The 21,011-nt window shown below is 43.4% G+C and overlaps 1 protein-coding gene across 8 annotated transcripts in view; it reads right to left on the reverse strand.

The window, feature by feature from the left end:
• The window catches only part of DYRK1A (dual specificity tyrosine phosphorylation regulated kinase 1A), a 150,065-nt gene extending 129,813 nt beyond the window's left edge, over positions 1-20,252 (reverse strand). For 2 of the 8 annotated variants that reach the window (XM_063639274.1, XM_055279687.2), the window contains exon 1: positions 18,454-18,521. The gene's annotated coding sequence lies outside the window, so the exon portion shown is untranslated. Of the gene's footprint in view, positions 1-10,992; positions 11,055-18,453; positions 18,522-19,893 lie in introns of those variants that run through there. The other 6 variants (XM_063639276.1, XM_055279688.2, XM_063639281.1 and 3 more) reach the window with 6 other exon arrangements.
• Positions 20,253-21,011: the final 759 nt, after the last annotated feature.

The raw sequence follows: 21,011 nt of genomic DNA on the forward strand, positions 1-21,011 counted from the left end.
ATAAGAAAGAAAAGTTCAAAGAACTTTGATGGACAGACTCTAAGCTGGCTCCCATGACCCACCTCCTAGTGTTCACATCCTGTGCAGACCATTCCCCCTGAGTGTGGGCAGTACCTGTGACTTGTTTTTAAGCAAGAGACTACAACAAAGGTAATGGGATGTCATGTCCACGGTTATGACACGTAAGATGTACACCTCTTGCAAGGTGACTCTTTTACTGGCTTTGCAGAAGTAAGTGGGTGTGTCAGAAAGGACCACATGGCAAGAAACTGATGGCAAATGTTTGCTGACTGACAGCAAGAAACTGAGGCCCTCAGTCTGACAGTGTACAAAGAACAGAATCCTGCCAACAACCATATGAGCTTAGAAGAGATCTTTCTGTGCTTAAGTCTCAAATGAGACCACAGCCTCAGCCAACATCTTTACAGCCTTCTAAGACCCTAAAGCAGTGGACTCAGCTAAACTGTGCTCAGACATCTGACCCACAGAAACTGAGATAATAAATGGAAGTGTATGTTTTAAGCTACTAACTCTGTGGTAATATTGTCATTTAGCAAGAGATAAATATACTGCTGCATAATAAAGTTCTTCTACCATACTCCCTGCTCTGCTCAAATACTGATTTTCAACTACTCTAACTTCATGTAGATGTATATATGAAGCCAACTTCTGCTTGTCACAATTATTCTTAAACCAACCTCACGTCCAAGATGTCAACATTAACCACAATCTGATCCTGCATTTTATGACAGCCATTTTAACAACCTTGTCTGCTAATCCTATTACCTGTCATTACTATTTCTATTGACTGAGTTTTCTCTTCTGTGTCAAGTTCACTAATCTTTCCTTCTAAATGTCTAAAATACCATTAATGCAATCCAGTATATTTTTCATATCACATATTGTAATTTTTGCTGCTAAAAGTTTGATCTGGGTCTTTTGTATACCTTCCACGTTTCTGCCAAATTTTCAGAACATATGAAATACAATAACTGTTTTAATGTCCTTGTCTGTCAACCCTAACATCTGTGTGAGTTCTAGGTTTCAACTGCTTGATCTCCTAATTATGAGTCATGTTAACCTGCTTCTTTACACATTTAGTAATCTCTGATTGCATGCTAGACATTTTACATGGTTAATATTGGGATCTGTTATATTCCTTTAAAGAATGTTGGGCACTGTAGTAACAGGCAATTACATTAGTTTCAGATTAGTTTGCTTCTTTCAAGGCTTGCTTTTAAGCTTTTTTTCAGGCAAAGTGATGGGTCTTTACTTGAGAACTAGTTTAGCGCCACTACTAAGACATAACTCTTTTGGGGTCTCAATGAATCCTGCATTTCCACTCTGGTTACAAGGTACTCAAATAATTCTCAGCCCTCTGTAAACTCTGAGATTTGTTCTGCTTACAGCTCCCCCAGAAACTGTTCTTTTGTGAAACTTCACCTTATACATGTACAATCAAACATTTAAGGGGACCACTAAGTAGACGTATAAGAACTCTTTCTCAGCATAGCTCCCTCCTCTCTGGAATTCTGCTCCTCAAATGACAACCACCCTTGGTTACCCCTAACTCCAATCTTTGTTTTCTCAACTTAGTGGGGCCACATGGCTTTATCTAGGATCCCCTTCCTGCACTGAGGTGTGAAAAGTGCCTTCAAGCAGAAAACTGGCCATCACAGGGCTCATCTCACTTGGTTCCCATCTGTCAGGCATCACAGTTCTGTGCTACCTATTATCTGATATCTGAAAACAGTTGTTCCCTGTGTTTTATCCAGTTTTCTAGATGTTTACAGTAGGAAGGCAAATTCAGAATAGTCAAAAGCAGAAGCCATGATTCTTGACACTGAAGTTTAAATGTTTTACACTAAGATACAACTCCTACACACACACACACACACACACACCCCATTACCTATCACATCACCCCATCTTTATTTTTTTCATGGCATTTATCATTTTTTGTAATCATGTTATTTGCTTTCTTGTTTACTCTACATCTTACAATGGAACATAAGCTCTGTGAGTGCAGGGACCTTGTCAATCTTGTCACTCCTGTATCCTTAACACCTAAAACATATCCCAGCCAAGAAGAGGCACTCAAATTCAGCAAACTAATTAAATCAATACACAGGTTTCTAAGTATTTCACTTAATATATACTGTGAACTCTTCTCAGTAAATTCTAATCTACATGCAGGTAAACCTGACCCAGGAGAGTTCCTTGGAATTATCTATTGTCTTAATTAGCATCTTCCAAGTAAAGGTTCTTAGTTGCAAACAAAGAAACTGGCACTGGCTTTGTTTAAGCTGAAAGGAAATTATTAAAGTGTATTAGGCAACTCACAGAAAACCCCATGGGGACCAGGCTGGAAAGCTACATAGTCAAGGACAACCAAAATTCAAACCACAGATATGGTCCAGTGAAGACCAAATGAGACTCAGGCACTGCAACTTATACTGATACCAACACCAGGCACTAAGTGTTGCAACTGGAATCTCAGTCACTGCTGCCTATGGAAAAGATAAGCTGCTATCCCATCCCCATCCCTCCTTGACTAGAGAATACAGATTTTACATACCGCCTGCCTCTGCAAATCACTGGCCTCTGAGGTAGTCAAGCACAGCCAGCCATGGAGGCCACAGGATTGCATCCTAACTGCAAAAAGTGGTGGGGAAAGTGAACAATTAGCTTTCTTTTTTTTTTTTTTTTTTTTTTTTTTTTTTTTGGAGACGGAGTCTCGCTCTGTCACCCAGGCTGGAGTGCAGTGGCGCAGTCTCGGCTCACTGTAAGCTCCGCCTCCCGGGTTCACGCCATTCTCCTGTCTCAGCCTCTCCGAGTAGCTGGGACTACAGGCGCCCGCCACCACGCCCGGCTAATTTTTTTGTATTTTTAGTAGAGACGGGGTTTCACCGTGGTCTCGATCTCCTGACCTTGTGATCCGCCCGCCTCGGCCTCCCAAAGTGCTGGGATTACAAGCGTGAGCCACCGCGCCCGGCCAGCTTTCTTAATGGTGGAGATCGCTCTCCCTCCCACAAAGACTCCTAATGGTGGAGATCGCTCTCCCTCCCACAAAGACTCCTAAGATAAAGACTTCCCCAAACATAGAAAGATGTTAGATTATCTTGTTTATAATCCAAAAAAACTAATGAACCAACAGCACAAGGTATCAATCCCAGCATGCCAGAACTTTTATCTATTTCTTCAGTTAATGGGTTACAGAAACTCTTTTTCTCTCAATGTTCAACTCTACGGCACTTAACTGTTTAGGCTTTTTATTATCTGGAGGTGGCATATGCAATCTACTATGATTTACTTCCTTGCAACTTATAAAACAGGGATAAAACCAATCACTTTCTAGGTATATTAAAATAACTAATAATAAATAGTTATTCATTCAGTAGGCCAGTGGCTGGTCTGCTGCAGGTAACTGATTAATAGTAGCTATTGTTACTATTCCTAAATAGTAGCTTGCTTTTTAAGAGGAGAAACTCAGATTTACAAGAATACCTTTTTTAAAAAATAATCTGCCAAAAGGTTGAAGATTCAAGTTTTTATTTTACCTTGGTAAAGTAAGGGTGATCCCACACTCCCTATGTTACCAGAAATAAAGCAACAAGTAGTTTAAAGTTGTTTAAAATGGTGCTACCAAAACTAAATAAGTAAATCAACAGAACTGCTCACCCAATCCACAAGCCAGGTTTTCCTTTACACTCACTCCAGGGAGTTCTGACTAACTGAAAGCTTCAACTGCTAGGCACAGTGGCTTACATTTCATGAGGCTGAGGCATGAGGATCACTTGAGCCCAGGAGTTTGGACCAGCCCGGGCAACAAAGTGAGATCCCCATCACTATAAAAAAAAAATTTAATTAAAAAAAAAAAAAGAAAGAAAAAAAGCTTCATGAGAGCAGGAACCATGAATATCCATCTGATTCACTATTATGTCCCAATTGTCTAGCATGGAGCCAGGCGCAAAGAGACCTGCAGGAATTATGTGATGATTTGCTTTTCCAAATATTTACTACAGAAATTAGTCACTGAAAAAGGTTACAAAACTATATTCAAGCATAACCATTTATAAGCTTTAAGAAAGCTCATTCACCTGACAAGATCAACAGCTTCAATTTTCTAACTACACGACTCATTCTTTTGAAAACCTGTCCATACTACAAACTTTTCCTCATTCTTGTTCTGTTGTCCAAACTTGAAGTTAAAGCCAAGAAGAATCCAAATGAACTTTAACTATTCTGTCAGTCTTTAAACAAATAATCAAAGCTACAGAGATTTTTGTTGTTTTTGTTTTTGAGTCAGGGTCTCACTCAAAGTGTACTCACTCAGGCTGGAGTACACTGGCACAAACACAGCTCACTGCAGCCTCAACCTCCCAGAATCAAGCGATCCTCCTACCTCAGGCTCCTGGACTGCGCACCACCACACCTGGCTATAGCACTTATATTCGATATGCACCTGAAAGCTACTACAAATGCCAGAGCTACATTCCAGATATAACTGCTGAATGAACTTCACTGTGTCAGCTAGAACAGTGAAGAATATCCTGATCCAGGCTGATCCCTCTCCACAACTTACACCTGCTCCAAACAACCACTAAAGACTGTCCCCATTTCAGTAAACTACAATTATACACTCCTTTAATATAGAAGACAGAATCTTTCCACTCCACATTTCCAGTATCTAATTCTCAATACATAGTAGGCATTTCATATGCATTTGTTGAGTTATTCCATGAATAATCTTCTTTCTCTTGACTACATAGAACTTTCTAATCGTATCTTTAAAAAACTTCATCCTTTCCTTTTTCCTCAAAGCTCTCATATTTCCTGCTCATCTCTTAGTCCAACAAACATCTTCCTACTGTAGGTTTTTGGTCCTTGAGACCAACTAGTAAAGACCAAAACATGTAGTTCACTGATTCATTCAACAAATGTTTATTTAGTGTTTACTATGTGCCAAGCACCCTGCCAACCACTGAAATTACAAAAGAGAGCAAAACACTACTGGTTCTGATCTCTGGAGGGCATTAATCAAATAAGCACTAAAAAATTATCAACTGTAATAAGCGTTATGAAGGAAGAGTACAAGGAGAAATGAGATTTTTAAAACGAACAGCTGATAGAAGGGATAGAAGAGCTGATAGAAGTGGTGATTCCAAGCCAAGGAAGCAGCATATGCAAAGACCAGGAGCCAGTACAGTCACATGATCCAGAGACCGGTGAGAAGAGGCAGTAAGTAAGCTGGAGCCAGATCATTCAGGTGACAGGGCTTACAGGTCCTGTGACTACTGTGGTCTTTACCCCAAAAGTCATAATAAATCATTAAAGAATTTTGTAGGTTTTTTTTTTTTTTAGGAGAGAGAATTCTTGTTCATCTATTTGCTTAAATCCCTCTTCCATTTCTGCTCACTCAAATGAACTTTCCTTATTCTTTGACCTTCCCTATAGGCCCACATCCTTTACTTTGCATGTCTCTATCTTTGTCTTATTCAGGAAACAGCCTTCCTACAAACTGTCTCCCATGAATCTTTCAAACGCCTGGCTTCTCCCTTTGCATAGCTGTCTCTAATATTGCTGAGTAACTGTGGGCCTTCAGGCCAATTCCTAGGTAAATTTACCTAGCTTTACTGATGTTTTAAATTGTACTACAGAACCACAACAACGAAATACAAAAAAAAAAAAAATTAAACGTAAAATACTCAATGAGATTCTATTAGTTTTCTTACCATTGTTGTTTCGACAAACTTTTACAAAACAATCTTTTATATCACAGAAGCAATGTCTCTCAATAACGAACATTTGATGTAAAGATAAAGTAAAAAACACCACTGTGCTAAACAGTTGTTCTTTTCAAAGGAAAATAATCAAATGAGAATAAATTTTTCAACAGACAGTATCTGTCTTAAGGGATAGAGTCCTATTTTTATTCAAACAAACTTTTAAGTCAAAATTAACTGTTAAAAGGACTCCAAAATGAAACAAAAATTTTTTGACCTTCAAAAAGCAACATCAAAAATTATTCCATTTTATAGACTCTATGTTCACTTTAAGGAAAATTTAATTTATATCTATTCTAGACTAAGTCCTTAGGCCTAGTCAAGAACTATTAAAGATCCCCCCAGCCAGAACGTAACATCCATGATAGCAAGGACAGGAGTGGCCTTTGTTTCAGCACTGATTGCCAGGCCCCAGGTTCTTCTATATTTGGCACCAGCAGGTGCTCAATAAATAGTTCTATCACTCTACGAGATAAATGCTTTTTAAATAACCAATCTTCCAATTAGGATACATGCAAAAATAAAGAGAATATGAGATTTTTTTCAGGCAAATACTAAGATGCTCAGAAAAAAATGAAATTGCTCACATGCTCAGCTACTCTCTATTTTCCAAACCATGAATTATGATACAACCTTTTCCTTTACAGAGTCACAGCTTCAAACATTGCCTTCTCCCACTGCCTTATTTTTTAGCTCATATTTAATGGTGCTGCAATTATTTCCACCTGTTCCTAATGTAAGGTCTGAACTACCATAATAATTCTATCTTCAGTTCCTCAACAGTTCCTTCAGGTCCTCAGTAGGACATATTTTCCATGTCCCACTAAAACCTAATCACTGCATTCCTAGAACCTTTTACTATACTGCCAACAAAGCTTAATACTCTTTTTCCTACCTCCAAAAACTTGGCCATGTTGCTGTTTGAATCCAGAAATACTCACTTTGGTCTGTTGGAAATTAAAGTATAATTAAGAATATTTTTAAGGCTTTCCCATCTGTCTTCCACTTTTCACCTCTTCGTATTCCCTCATGCCTATACATTACATTTAGAATGGTCCTGCCTTCCAAACCCTCCTTCTTACCGTGTCACCTCCCTCTAACCCACATATCTGTCCTAATCCCTGCTGAAAAACCCTCAATCGCCCCAAATTCATATTCTTTATAATATTTAAGACTCAACACCACTCTCACGTCCACAAGTGTCCCCTTCACTCCCTGAACATACCAAACTCACTCTCCCTCCCTCTCTCCCTCATCTGATGCTCCAGGCATATGACTCTGTCATTCTTCAAAGTCACCTTCATTTCCCACCACCACCCATTGCCCATATGACTTCCTCCAGCAGACTGTCAAGTCCCCAGGTTCCACCATAAAAAGCCTATCCACTCTTCAAGATCGAGACCCAGTCCCATCTCCTCCACAATGCACTCTCGAATCCCCATAATTGTCTTACTTCCTGTGCTCTTCTAGCTCTCGTGTCAACCCCTCTAACTGTTAACGGCCATGGTCTTCTCTGTGTTCAAGTTTTCCTGTATTCACACACCTATCTCAACATTAAAAGCAGATGTAACCAAACCTTATTCATTTTTGTAATCAAAAGCTTCTACCACGACTCACATCTCATACAGAAGACATGCAAATGTTTACTCAATTGAAGAACAAGAGCCCCCTTTTCTGTAGGCATTTACAATTTATCAAAACATCAGTTATTCAATCAACAGAGCAAAGAAATAAAGGGAACCCAAAAAATACTTTTTGTTTTGTTTTGTTTTTTGAGACAGAGTTTTGCTCTTGTTGCCCAGGCTGGAGTGCAATGGCGCAATCTCCGGCTCACCACCACCTCCGCCTCCCAGGTTCAAGCAATTCTGCCTCAGCCTCCCGAGTAGCTGGGATTACAGGCATGTGCCACCACACCCGGCTGATTTTGTATTTTTAGTAGAGACGGGGTTTCTCCATGTCGGTCAGGGTGGTCTCAAACTCCCAACCTCTGGTGATCAGCCCACCTCAGCCTCCAAAAGTGCTGGGATTACAGGCATGAGCCACCACGCCTGGCCCCAGAAAATACTTTAACATATATCTGATGAAGAATTAATTATTTTGTTATTTAAAATTAAAATCTTATAGTACAACTTAAGGTGTTCAAACTCAGTCATAATTAAAGAAATGCAAATCCAAACAACTAGACATCATTATTCACCTATTACATTCACAAAAATCTAAGATAACAACAGTGTTGATGAGATTTGAGAAACTATACACTCTCAGACGCTGCTGGTGAAAGCATAAACTACTGCTACTTTCTGGAAGACAATATGGCAATACATATTCAAATATCCATATACCTGGCGAACCAGCCACTTTCCTTATAAATAGACATCCTATGGCCAATACTCACAGAACACAACTATACATGCAAGAAGTACACACTAGCATTGTTTAAAAGAGCAAAAATATGAACTTAAATGTCCTTTAATGCAGTCTGACTAAATAGAGGTACATCCATAAAACAGAATACTTTCCGACCACTAAAAACAATAGGGGCTGGGCACAGTGTCTCACACCTGCACTGTGAGAGGACAAGACAGGAAGATCACTGAGGCCAGGAGTTCAAGAACAGCCTAGGCAACATAGCAAGACTATGTCTCAACAAAAAAATTAAAAATTAGCTGGGCATGGTGGTGCACACCTATAATCTCAGCTACTCAGGAGGCTAAGGTGAGAGGATCGCTTGAACCCAGGAGGTCAAGGCTGCAGTGAACTATGATCGTGCCACTGCACTTCAGCCTCAGTGACAGTGAGACTCTGTCCCAAATTTTAAAAAATGGGAGCTCTGTGAGCTGACATGGAAATATTTCTAACATAGGTCAAGTAAAAAAAATGCTGGCAGGGCACGGTGCCTCACGCCTGTAATCCCAGCACTTAGGGAGGCTGAGGTAAGCGGATCACGAGGTCAGGAGATGGAGACCACCCTGACAAACATGGTGAAACCCCATCTCTACTAAAAATACGAAAAATTAGCCGGGCGTGGTGGCGGGTGCCTGTAGTCCCAGCTACTCGGGAGGCTGAGACAGGAGAATGGCGTGAACCCAGGAGGCGGGGCTTGCAGTGAGCAGAGATTGCACCACTGCACTCCAGCCTGGAGGAAAGAGCGAAGACTCCATCTCAAAAACTAAATAAATAAATTTAAAAAAAGCTTAAGTTGCAAAACTGTGTGTTTAATATGTATGATCCCATTTGGTTTGGATTTTAAATACATAAACACTGTGTACATACACCCATACACATACACATACACCTAATGTCTATGCACTTAAAAAAATGGGATCATACATAGTTTTCTAACACAATACATACTAAAAGTATAATATATATAATTGTGTGTGTATATATACACATGCATACATTTCTGGTAGGAAATACCAAACAGTTATTATTACGGAACGTGAAAAGGATCTGCTATCATTCCACAGAGCTTGTTTTTTTAAACTATATACTACTTCTGGATCTCTTTAAAAACTAGAATATCCTAGATGATCAGAACCGTATCTTATATGTTTGGTAACATTGCTCAAATACGGGCCCTAACAAATAAGACAGTAAGAAAACAGGGACACTCCCTCTAATCCAGTAATCAAGCACAGGGTCCTGGGCAGAATTACCCACAATGCCATTACCAACGCTCTCAGTGATAGGAAGCCATCGAAGCAAGCTAACGCTACCAACCTCTGGCCACCAGAGAATACTCACATGAACCTTCCCATGACCATACCACAAGATAACATTTCTTAAACATACCCTTAAAAAAAAAAAAAAAAAAGAAATTGAGACGGAGTCTCGCTCTGTCGCAGTGGCACGATCTCAGCTCACCGCAACCTCCGCCTCCAGGGTTCCAACAATTCTCCTGCCTCCAACTCCCAAGTACTTGGGACTACAGGCACCCACTACTGCACCCGGCTAATTTCTGTATCTGTAGTAGAGATGGGGTTTCACCATTTTAGCCAGGCTGGTCTCAAACTCCTGACCTCATGATCCACCCACCTCGGCCTCCCGAAGTGCTGGGATCACAGGCGTGAGCCACTGCGCCTGGCCTAAACATACCCTTCATTTTTCTCAGTAAAGGGCACATGTACTGTGTTCTTCCCTCCTTTCCAAAACATTCTTAGTGCAGCATCATTCTGATTTCTGGACTGACACCTGCACTAAGCGACTGTTCTCCCCTTTGACCACTCCCAGTGGAACTCCTCCCAGCACTCAGACTCTTTCTCTTCTCTCTGCCGCGCCGTTCCGTCGTTCTGTTCTTCATCTCCTCGTCTGCTTGTGGGGCCTGCGGTTTCAGGTTTATAAGGGTATAGGAATAGGGGGGCTTGGCGGGCCAAAAGGCAACTTTTGGGTGCAAAAACAGGCATGCCTGTTCCAATTTAGGGCTATGGGTTTTCAGGCTAATAATAATAATTGATAAAAATAAAGTGTTAACCTTATAACAGGTAAAGAATATTCCTCCAGGGCTGGACGTGGTGGCTCACGCCTATAATCTCAACACTTCAGGAGGCCAAGGTCAGGAGTTGGAGACCAGCCTGGCCAACACAGTGAAACCCCGTCTCTACTGAAAATAACAAAAAATTAGTCGGGTATGTGACAGGCGCCTGTAATTCCAGCTACTCGGGAGGCTGAGGCAGGAGAATTGCTGGAACCCGGAAGGCGGAGACTGCAGTGAGCTGAAATTGTGCCACTGCACTCCAGCCTGGGTGACAAGAGTGAAACTCCATCTCAAAAAAAAAAAAAAAAAAAAAAAAAAAAAAAAAAAAAGTATTCCTCTAGGAATATTCTAATTTTAAAATTTTAAACTAGGGAATCCAGATTTTACTTTAATCTAATGAAATGAATTCCAACAGTGAAAATTACAAGCAACCTAAAAGGAAAGTAGTAATTTGAGGACAAGAACTACCTTTGTTCCTTCTAATCATGTCAAGTAAGTAGCTGCCTATTCATCTATTCTAATGCTGTATATACACTGCCCACAATAGTGCTGATACTAACAAAACCTTATTTAATAAACCTTCAGCTTCTCACCTTTAAATATTCACTTCACCTTTAAACATTCACTTGAGTATTTAAATATTCACATTATTTTTCTATAGGGCAAAAAGGACAATTGGGCGAACCATTCCCTAGACATGAGCTCCCACATTAAAAACCACATACTTACTTTAAGATGATAACTATTTCTATAAAATCCCACTGCACTCTGTACACCTCGCCCTTTATTTCCTCTTCTGTAGAAAGAACAAAGAACCAAGAGTCAGGAAAAACAACGCTAGTCCCAGGCCTGCTTATTCTGAGGCACTGATCAGTCACTCAGCTTCTCTGCACCCACCTCCTTCTCTAATATGTGAGAAATGAACTGTATCGGTGTTTCTCAAAATGTTCCTACTGCATCAGGATTACCTGGAGTCCTCAAGAAAGCAGGTTCCAGCTAGGCCCGGTGGCTCACACCTGTAATCCCAGCACTTTGGGAGGCCGAGGCGGGCAGATCACGAGGTCAGAAGATCGAGACCATCCTGGCTAACACAGTGAAACCCCGTCTCTACTAAAAACACAAAAAAATTAGCCGGGCGTGGTGACAGGCACTTGCGGTCCCAGCCACTTGGGAGGCTGAGGCAGAAGAATGGCATGAACCCAGGAGGCGGAGCTTGCAGTAAACCGAGATTGCACCACTGTACTCCAGCCTGGGCAACAGAGTGAGACTCCGTCTCAAAAAAAAAAAAAAAAAAAAAAAAACAGATTCCAGAGCATCACTCTAAACCTACAGAAAGAGAGGCATCTGAGCTTGGAAATCTCTTAACTTTGACAAGTTCTCCAGAAGACTGTTTGGGAACCATTAGTTTTCCCAAGTGTGTACTAGAGCTAATAATATTTTATAGTTTAAAGGAATCTTAGACATTTATATTTCTCTTTTTTCAAACCCACAGGAATTAAAGAGGAAAATACTAGATAGTAAATGTATGTTTAAATATCTCTGCTATCATCCTTCTTGCAGTGTTCGGTGACTCAAATCTTTATGACATCCTGATAACATGCGAGTGTTATTGTAGCATTGTTTGCTGAGGGTATGAGCAGGAAGACATATAGTTGGTCCAGTGGACTATTAACACTAAATGCAAAAGCTCAGATTTCAAAGATTGTTTACATGATACAAGCACAGCAATCAAGAACCATGTTTCTATCAGAAAATAAAGCATCAGTAAACTAACTATTAGACCCAAAATCCCTTCACTACTAAAAGTATAGCTACATTTTTCTAATCTGACCACTTATGTATATTTTGCATAATGGTCTATTTGAATTCACATACCATAATTTAAAAGATTAATGATTAAACACAGAAAATAAACTTAACTACTTCAATCCACTGCATTTTCAAAGTCTATTTCTGGAAGCTTCTCCCAAAACATTTCAAAGGGTGACAGGCAATGTTCAATCATCCCCCATTCTCCCCTTCTTCAGTAGACACAACTTTTCAGCCAAATAGCCACCTATCAAAGACCACATATCCCAGACTCCTTTGTATCTAAACATGGCCACATGACTAAGTTATGACCAACAGGGTATGAACAAAAATCATGTATGCAACTTCTAGATTTGTCTTTAAAGGGATGGAATGTGCCTTCCCAAACTCCTATTCTTGGACTGTGGATGCAGTGGGAAGCTGCCTTGTACTATGAAGAAAATGGTAAACACAGGAAAGCAACAAGACAGAACGAACCAAGCTCCCTCATATCATGGTGCCACCATATCAGCCTTAGATAAGCTATCCTGTTGTTTTATGAAGGAAAAATAAACTTCTCGTTTAAGCCACTGTATTTAGTCAGAAACAGGCCCATCTACATTCTAACTAGTACATATAAGAAAGCTTAAATTTATCGTAACTCTTAAATATTAGCTACCAACCAACTCAGCAAAGCTAAAATTCTATACTATTACTTTAAGTCACAATAGAGCTTCCCAATGAATAACCCCATTACTGAGATTATTGCTACTGTGCCATTTTATATTTATATGGCATTTTACACTTCAGCACTTCATTACAGTGCCTCATTTCACATTCTCAAAATCCTGGGCAGGGCAGCCAGTGCTATCTATATCTGGCATACAGGATACTGAAGAGAGGAGAAGCTGTTTTGCCCAAGATGACACGGCTAAGGAGTGGTAGTCAGGAAGGATTCAACATACAGGTTCCGCATTCTGTCATTCCATGAATCTAAACTCCCTATGTGCCAGGCACTGGAGTTATAGCCATGATCAAGAAAGACTTATTCCTGTCCAAATGGACTTTAAAATCTAATGGAGAAATTAAATTTACAATTATATTAAACAAAACTTAATGAACAATTATAAATAAGAACATATATGAATAATTATATTTGCAGTAAGGGTTGCGAAAGAAAAACAAATGGTCCTGCTTGGCCAAAAAAAGAACGCATGGCCAAGGAAGCTTACCTGGTTTGGGGAAGGCCTCTCTGAAGAAAATATTTATGCTAGGATCACAGAATGAGTATGAATGAAGATGAGGAGAGAAAAAAGGAGAAAGAAATCCATGAAGAAATGTACATGCATTATCTCAATTTTCACAAGATTCCTATGCTAATTACTATCAACTTCATTTTACAGATGAGGGAACTGATGTTTGGTGAAATCACTGTGCCTAAAGTCACACAGCCAACAGAACCTGTTAAGACTCAGATCAGCCAGACTCTGGAGCCTCTGTTCATGGTTTCATGGGGAGGGGATCTTTCCACAGTATCATGCTGCCTCAACTGCTGTCTATAACTGGATAGCGAGCAGACAGACAGATGTCACAGTTTAAGCTTTCTTTTTTTTTGAGACAGTCCCCGCTGTCACCCAGGCTGGAGTGCAGTGACACAATCTCAGCTCACCGCAACCCCCACCTCCTAGGCTCAAGTGATCCTCCCACCTCAGCCTCCTGAGTAGCCTGGACTACAGGCGGTACTAACACACCTGGTTTTGGTTTTATATTTTTTTAAGACAGGGTTTCACCATGTTGCCCAGGCTGGTTTCGAACTCCTGGCCTCAAGTGATCCACCCACCCCCAGCCTCCCAAAGTGCTGAGATTACAGGCGTGAGCCACCACACCCGGCCTCAAGCATCTTTTTACCCAAATACATGGGTGCCAAGATGCAAGCCTTAACCATACATGTCCATAACATTTTATGGACATGCAAAAGCTTTTGTGAAAAACCCAGAAGAGAAGATGCATAGCTCTGGTTGAAGAACCAACTGCCAAGATGCCAAAATGGCTCTATATTATCAAATAATATAGATAATGATAATACAGAAAAGCTTTTTGTGAAGGCTTTTTTAAAAATTAAAAAATCAAATCCTGCCATTGGAAATGTTACACACTCAGAAAAATTAGGGGGTTATTTAATGAACAGGGATGTTATTTAAAATAGAGTTGATGCTGAAAGCCAGTTTCATTCCATGTTAAGCCAGTTCACTGGGCCCCCCCAAAAAATCAATTAAAACAAACTTTTCTAACATGGGTAGATAAAACAAGAATATTCACTGACAAGAACAAAGACATTTTAAGCTATTACTCACTATGTATCAGATGTGAGCATTTGCCCCAAACTAAAAAAAAATTATATAACTTGTCAAAACTTAATTTAAAACAGTAATACAAACTTTTAAATATCGCTTTCTAGAAGAGAAGATACATAGCTCTGGTATAAGAACCAATTGCCAAGACACCAAAATGGTTCTACATTAGCAAAACATATATGCCCAAGAGAAACCACACCATTTCAGGTGTTCAATGTAGGCTATTATCTCCAATAAACAATTCTCACTCGTTTTAGTAGTCTGGAAGTAGGATTTCAAAGCAAAAGCTAAACTTTTTAAATACCTAGCTGGCTTACACAGTGCAATATTTCCAAATCATTTTGTTTCCATATACAAAAAAAAAATAATCAAACTAAGGCTGCTTGTAGCCAGTACGTTAACAAATAAGATCTTTCTTCAATTACCCAATATGAACCTTCAATGATTATTTTAGTCACATGAAGTCTACATTTCACTTTCAAACACTCTATGGTAAACTTTACAACTCTAGCTTAACACTGTAGCACTGACATAAGGCAAGATTTCAAAAAGCTTTCTTCATTTGGGAGAAACTGAGGAGAAATTTAAGGTAATTAAATATAATTTGCTGATTTTTCCAAGTAATTAAACACAAATTTTAACTCTCCAAACTTTTTAATCCAAAGTTGAGCAAGCTTTGGGTTATAAATTACCACCTCTCTAGCCATCAGAAAATTGCCCAACAGTCAAGATAACATCTGGTAAGAAGTCTTTTAAAAGGCAAAACCACCATATATACATAAGGTGCTATTATACTGGTCAAACAAGTCACTTTCACAGGGCAAACTGTTAGTATCAAGTTTCAGGAAACATTACTAATAGTTTCACGTAATATCTTTACTTCTAAATCGAAAATAGACGAACATATATGGAGGTAAAATCACCAAAACACTCAACAGAAAGTAAAGATTCTTGGTTCACTTCAAATAACTGCTTATGATTACTACAAAGTAAGACTAATACAACTTTGGGGATGAGGAACTAAGTTCTTAATAAAGACTTTCTGGAAGTTTTTGAGTTTTGCTGGGTTTAGGTAAGTTTTTTCTTGGGGAGGGGTGAAACTGTTTCCTGTGTGTGTACAGGAAATGTGAAAGCCCTCTAAAATATGAGGAAAGCTAATGCCAAAGCAAAGACAAATTGGCACACACCTAATCACAAACACCAAGAAAGTCACAAGTGAAGCCCACTCTTCCACTAATCTTGTGTTTGGTGGCATACACAAGGCAATTCCCTTCTCGCCTGTAATACAGTTAATTCTATCCACATTTTCTTCTCATAACTAGATACTTGTCAACCATAAACAGACACACGAAAACACCTCAGGGCAGTCTAAATTTCTAAGCTATTTCTTAAAAAAAAAGGGTTTTCAAGTGAAAACCAAGATTCAATCCAAATTAACTCCTCATGTAGTTACAAAACAAAATGCATGCCAAAGGTCACTGTATACCATGTTTATAACAAGGTATCTTGAATTTTCCTTTTGCCTAGTCATAGCACTCTAAAAACCTAATGTAAATTACTTACATTGTTGCAGTTACCTAGGCCTCTCCATGCCCATATCTTTAAGTCATAAACAGTAACTCTCCGTAACAGTAACTCTCCATAACAGTAACTCTCCATAAATAACACCAAGGAGCAAACATCAGACAATATTTCGGAGGAGAAAAAAAAATTTAACAAATGGTCGTTTTTACTGTCCACATTCCCTAACAAGACACTGCACTAATATGGAATGTTTTAAATTATCTTAAATGTTACTGCTGCACACAATAATGCGTCTGTTAAGTTTCTAATAGGTTCCACCAAAATATTGTTAAAAGGTTTAAGAGATGATCTTATACTTAGATCTCAAAACAAGGATCTCACTAGGTCATTTAGTCCATTTCCCACCCCTACCAATAATTACCATTCATTCAGGTCTATTCCTTCAAATATTTTTTCAACACTCACCAGGTAAAAAGGAGTGTGCCTTCATGGCGCAAACACAGGGGTGACCCTTCCTCCTGTAATAATCTCTGAGCTTATGCTTCTCTTGAGGTAAAAATGAACTTTTTACAACTAGTCTTACAATAGAACTAGGTGTGGACATTGACAGAAATCCTTAACTTTCTGGCATGGTTTGAAGTATAAATAAATTTGGACAGCTACCATAAACACCACTGCTATACCAGGGAAAATCCTCCAAAGTACTGGGATACCTGAAGTATACGTCAAAAATCTTGACTATAATCAAGTAAGCTTTTTTCATAACCAGTTTCTTTGAAATGATCTTCTGCAGTTTAAAAACTTAGCACATGAAACTTTAGCTCTGGTCTAACATTTTTAAAAGTCTACTTAAAAACAACATTCTCCTAAAGTAACTAATCAAGATATGAGAAATTTAAGAAAACAAAAGCTAAAGGTAATTCCCCTGAATTATTAAAACACCTCCAAATCAAAATGCTAAATATATTCATTAATAGTTTGGACAGATAAACTATAAAAGGGTCACAGAGGAACCCTTAAGCATTCAAAGAATAACTAAAAATAACTTTACACAAAACTTTCTTATGACTCATCAATACTCAGAAAATGACTATAATCAAAATTGTTTGAAGTACAAAACACACCAAGGAATATTTTTAATTCCTTTCATTCAAAAATTGACTACATAGTTTTCTTGGGGGGAAAAAAGGACTGCTAAGTTTATTAAGAGGACTCATCCCCATTACCTTACCGTCCGGCCTCGGCAAGCCACAAAGGTAATTCCATGCTAAAAACCTTACGGGGACACAATCTCTAGGTTAGAACCCTGAGTCATTAAACACGAATCACTCCAAAATTTGCCAGTATTTCTAATAATGAGTTACACCCTAATGATTCACAAGTCCAGACTGGCTACAGCCTCCTAGCTCCTGGAGTCCCAGCTGTATGACCTTAGACAAGTCAGTGCCCCTCTCCAGACTCACACTCCTCATCTGTAAAATGGGAACAGTTCCTACTGGCTAGGCAAGCTGGTCGATCCACTGAAAAACCTGAGAACAAAGCCTGACACTTGTGAAAACAATGTTCTAAGGCGTATTTTCTGACAATTTAGGCGGAATTCAAGAACTAAATGGTGCTGGCATTCCTGCGCTATGCCTAGATTATGGGATTCGTGTCACCTAGGGTTGGGCGAAAGGCACAGACAAGGAACCAGAGTCACTGACTCACTAATTTTACCATTTTTAACTATTTCAGATTAGGGAGGAGCCTTTCGCCAAGTGCTGAGCTACTCAGCAGCTTTGGTGGCTCCGAAGCGAGAGTGGGTTTGTGCCTATAAATAGACTCGTTAAGTTTTGTGGCGATACACAGGTATCCATTCTGAAAATTCACCTCTCCTCAGCCACCAACTCCCCCGGCTGCCGGGCAGGTCATCCCTCCACCCCGAGCCGCCGGGGACACTCGCGCTCCCCGCCCAACTTCGGAGGCCAGTGAGTGACCCTCGCTCCGGCGCCGACCCCCAAGGCCTCCGAGGCAGCGGCTCCCGACCTTCGCCGGCGCCAGGCCCGGCCCCGCCGTCCTCGCCCACCCGGCAGCCGGCCCCATTTTCTTAACCCGTGCATTGTCCTTGCGAAGCACCCCGGCGGTTCCCACACTGGTGGGGACCGAGAGGAGGGACGAGGGAGGAGCTGGGGGAAGAGGATGAGGAGGAAGAGGAGGAGGAGGAGGAGGAAGACAACCTCCACCCCTTCGCTCGGGCGGCCAGTGAAAGTCTGGCGCTGCCTACGGCCCCCCGGGCCCCAGCTCCCGGGAGGCCGCAGCCCCCGCTCCCACCCTCCGCAACTTTCCCTCCGCTCGCGCCCGCCGCTCCTCCGGGACCCGGCCTGAGGCTCCCTCCCCCGGCGGCCGGCCCCAGGCCCGCGGCGCCTCCTCCTAAAATGGCAGGTCCCTCCCTCCGCCCGGCCGGCCCCGGCTCGGGCCCGGCTGCGGGCCGCCGGGGGAGCCCAGCGCCAGGCCGGGCGGGGCCGCGGCCGGGCCGGACACTCACCGGGACGATGGCGGGGCGCTCGCGCCGCTTCCTCCGGTGAGTCTCAGCCTCGGGCTCCCGCGCCGCGCTCCCGCTCCCGCCGCGGCCTCCGCAGCCAGCGCCGCCCCGGCAGCCTCTCCGCCCCCGGCGCTCCGGCTCCTGGCCGCGCCGCAGCCTGCTCAGTCTCTCCTCGGCTCGCGGTTCCAGCGGCGCCCGGGGCCGGGGAGGCGACAGCCCCCTCCCCGGCAAATACCGCAGTCCCCGGGCCCCGATTCCCGGCGGCGGGGCCGCGCGGCCCGGCCCGGCGCAGAGGACGGCGTCGGCGAGGCCGGGCGCCGAGCGGCGGCTGCTGCCGGCGGCTTCTTCCCGAGGAGGATTTTGTAAATCTCACAAAATGGCGCGCGCTCCGAACCTGCGCAGCGAGAAGCGCCGGGGCCCGGGCGGCGGCGGCGGCTCCTCCGCCAGGAGAGCCCGAACCGCCCGCCCCCGAGTCCCCGCACAGACAGACAGACACTCGCACACACCCGCACACTCGCGCCCACACTCGCCCTCGCACACGCTCCCTCGCACACACACACTCGCACTCACACCGGTCCCGCCCGCTCGCCGGCGGCGGCAGCGGCACCAACAGCAGCAGCAGGAACAGCAGCAGCAGAAGCGGCGGCGGCGGCGCCCGCACCCCCCGCTCGGGGTGTCCGCTCCCTGAGGCCGACCTGGGCCGCGATCAGCGGCAGCGACAGCAGCAGTCTCCCCGGATACCCCCGCCGCGGTTGCCGCCGCCACCCCCGCCTCACTCCAATGGGGCTTTTTATTATTATTCGGGCGGGAAGCGAAAGGGTTTAAAAAAAAACCAACCAACAAAATGGCGACGGACCGACCCGGTCGCTATAGCAACTGTCAATCAAAACGCAAAACCCCGGCTGACGTGCTGACGTCCTCCTCCCGCCCCCCTGCCCCGAGCCGGCGGGCGGGGCCTGTTGCTCAGGTAACGGCAGATTCCGTTCCCTCCTTTCCGTCTACCCCTCTGTCCCCAGCCAACCACCCAACCCCCTCGGGTCACGTGAAGGATAAATTCGGAGCTCGGGTCCGCTACGAGTGTCAGAGGAGGGCGCGTGATTCGCCCGGGGGAGGGGAGAGGAGGGGGAAGGCTAGGCCGAGGTAGGGGCTGGGGAAGGGGGGGGCGAGGCGGCGGCCAGGCCTGTGCGCGAGCGCCCGCCGCCTCCCGGCCGCCTCGCCCCGCCCCGCGCCCGCGCCGACTGCGGCCCGGGGAGCGCGCGCGGCCTCCAGTGCCGCCGCCCCCGCAGCCCTAGCGCCCCGCGCTTCCGCGTCTGCGCCCGCAGCCCCGCCCGCGCCGGGGGGAGGGGCGGGCTGCCCCGGGCGGGGGAGGGGGAGGGGCGCCGCGGACTTAGGGCGGGGACCCGGGAAGCCCACCCCGCGCGCCCGGGCCTGGAGGGCTCTCACCGCGGTCTGGGCGCAGCGCTCGCCCCTCTCCCCGGGAAGCGCTTCGGCCGCGACCGTCCGCGCGTGGAGCCGGTTCTTCGAAGGGCTGGCGGGCCTCCTAGCCGGAAAATGCCGGCGGAGGCCGTGGTGGGGGCGGGGAGGAGCCACCGCCGCGCCCCAGACATCGCAGGAATTCCGGACGCTGCGCCGGGCTCGGCGGCCCTGAGGCTGGCACCCGGCTCGGTCGGGCCGCTCAGGTTTCGTGGCGCCCGAGACCAGCGTTGAGAAATTAGGCTGGAGCCATCATGAAAACTTTTTCAGGCTGTGCACGCTCGCCCGTGCCTGCCCATCTGCTTCCAACCCCCCCCACCTTTCTGGGCGCAGCCTGCCTGCTCCATCGGAATGCCCCTTAGATGAATCCCCTTGTGCTGTTACTGTGTCCTTGTCGTCCAGCTCTCTGGTTTTCTTTTCTGCACACCTTCTCGGTTCCCGGAGTCTTAATTTGCCTGCTTGCCCTTAACCATCAAAACTCTTTATCAATATCCTGGCTTTCGCTGATTTTTATTCTGCCTACCCCTTCTCCCTGGCTATGTATTGCTGGGTGAGCTCCCGAGGCTTGAAAACCCAAGTATGCTGTGCTGGCTGCGTTGTAATCGGTAGAGAGCCACCAGCTAAAAATTGTATTTTGTACCAACTCTAATGGCATTTAATAAATGTATAGCTAAAAAGAGTGTGTATATTTATACACTATTTTACAGCAGAGTCACTCATTGATTTCTAAGCTTGATTTTGCCACCTTGTGATAGTGTTCATAACCAATTTTTTTCATAAACTTCACAAATGTAGCAACAGATAAAACCTTACAAACAATATTAGATGTAAAAAACTCGCAGTAAATGCCGCTTTCTATGCTACATGACTCAAATACACCTGCTTTAAATGATTTCCAGCAAAAATGTCCTTGCTACAGTTACTAGGACATTGATATACTAAGGTAACCATTCAGATTAGCACACACTTTGCAAGAAATCCGACTAAACCGAAAACAAATTAGTCAAAAAGTAATTACTAAGGTAACCATTCAGATTAGCACTGACTTGGAAAGAAACCTGACTAAACCGAAAATAAATTGGTCAAAA

This window comes from Symphalangus syndactylus, chromosome 5 (genome assembly GCF_028878055.3).
Source record: "Symphalangus syndactylus isolate Jambi chromosome 5, NHGRI_mSymSyn1-v2.1_pri, whole genome shotgun sequence".
NCBI lineage: Eukaryota > Metazoa > Chordata > Mammalia > Primates > Hylobatidae > Symphalangus > Symphalangus syndactylus.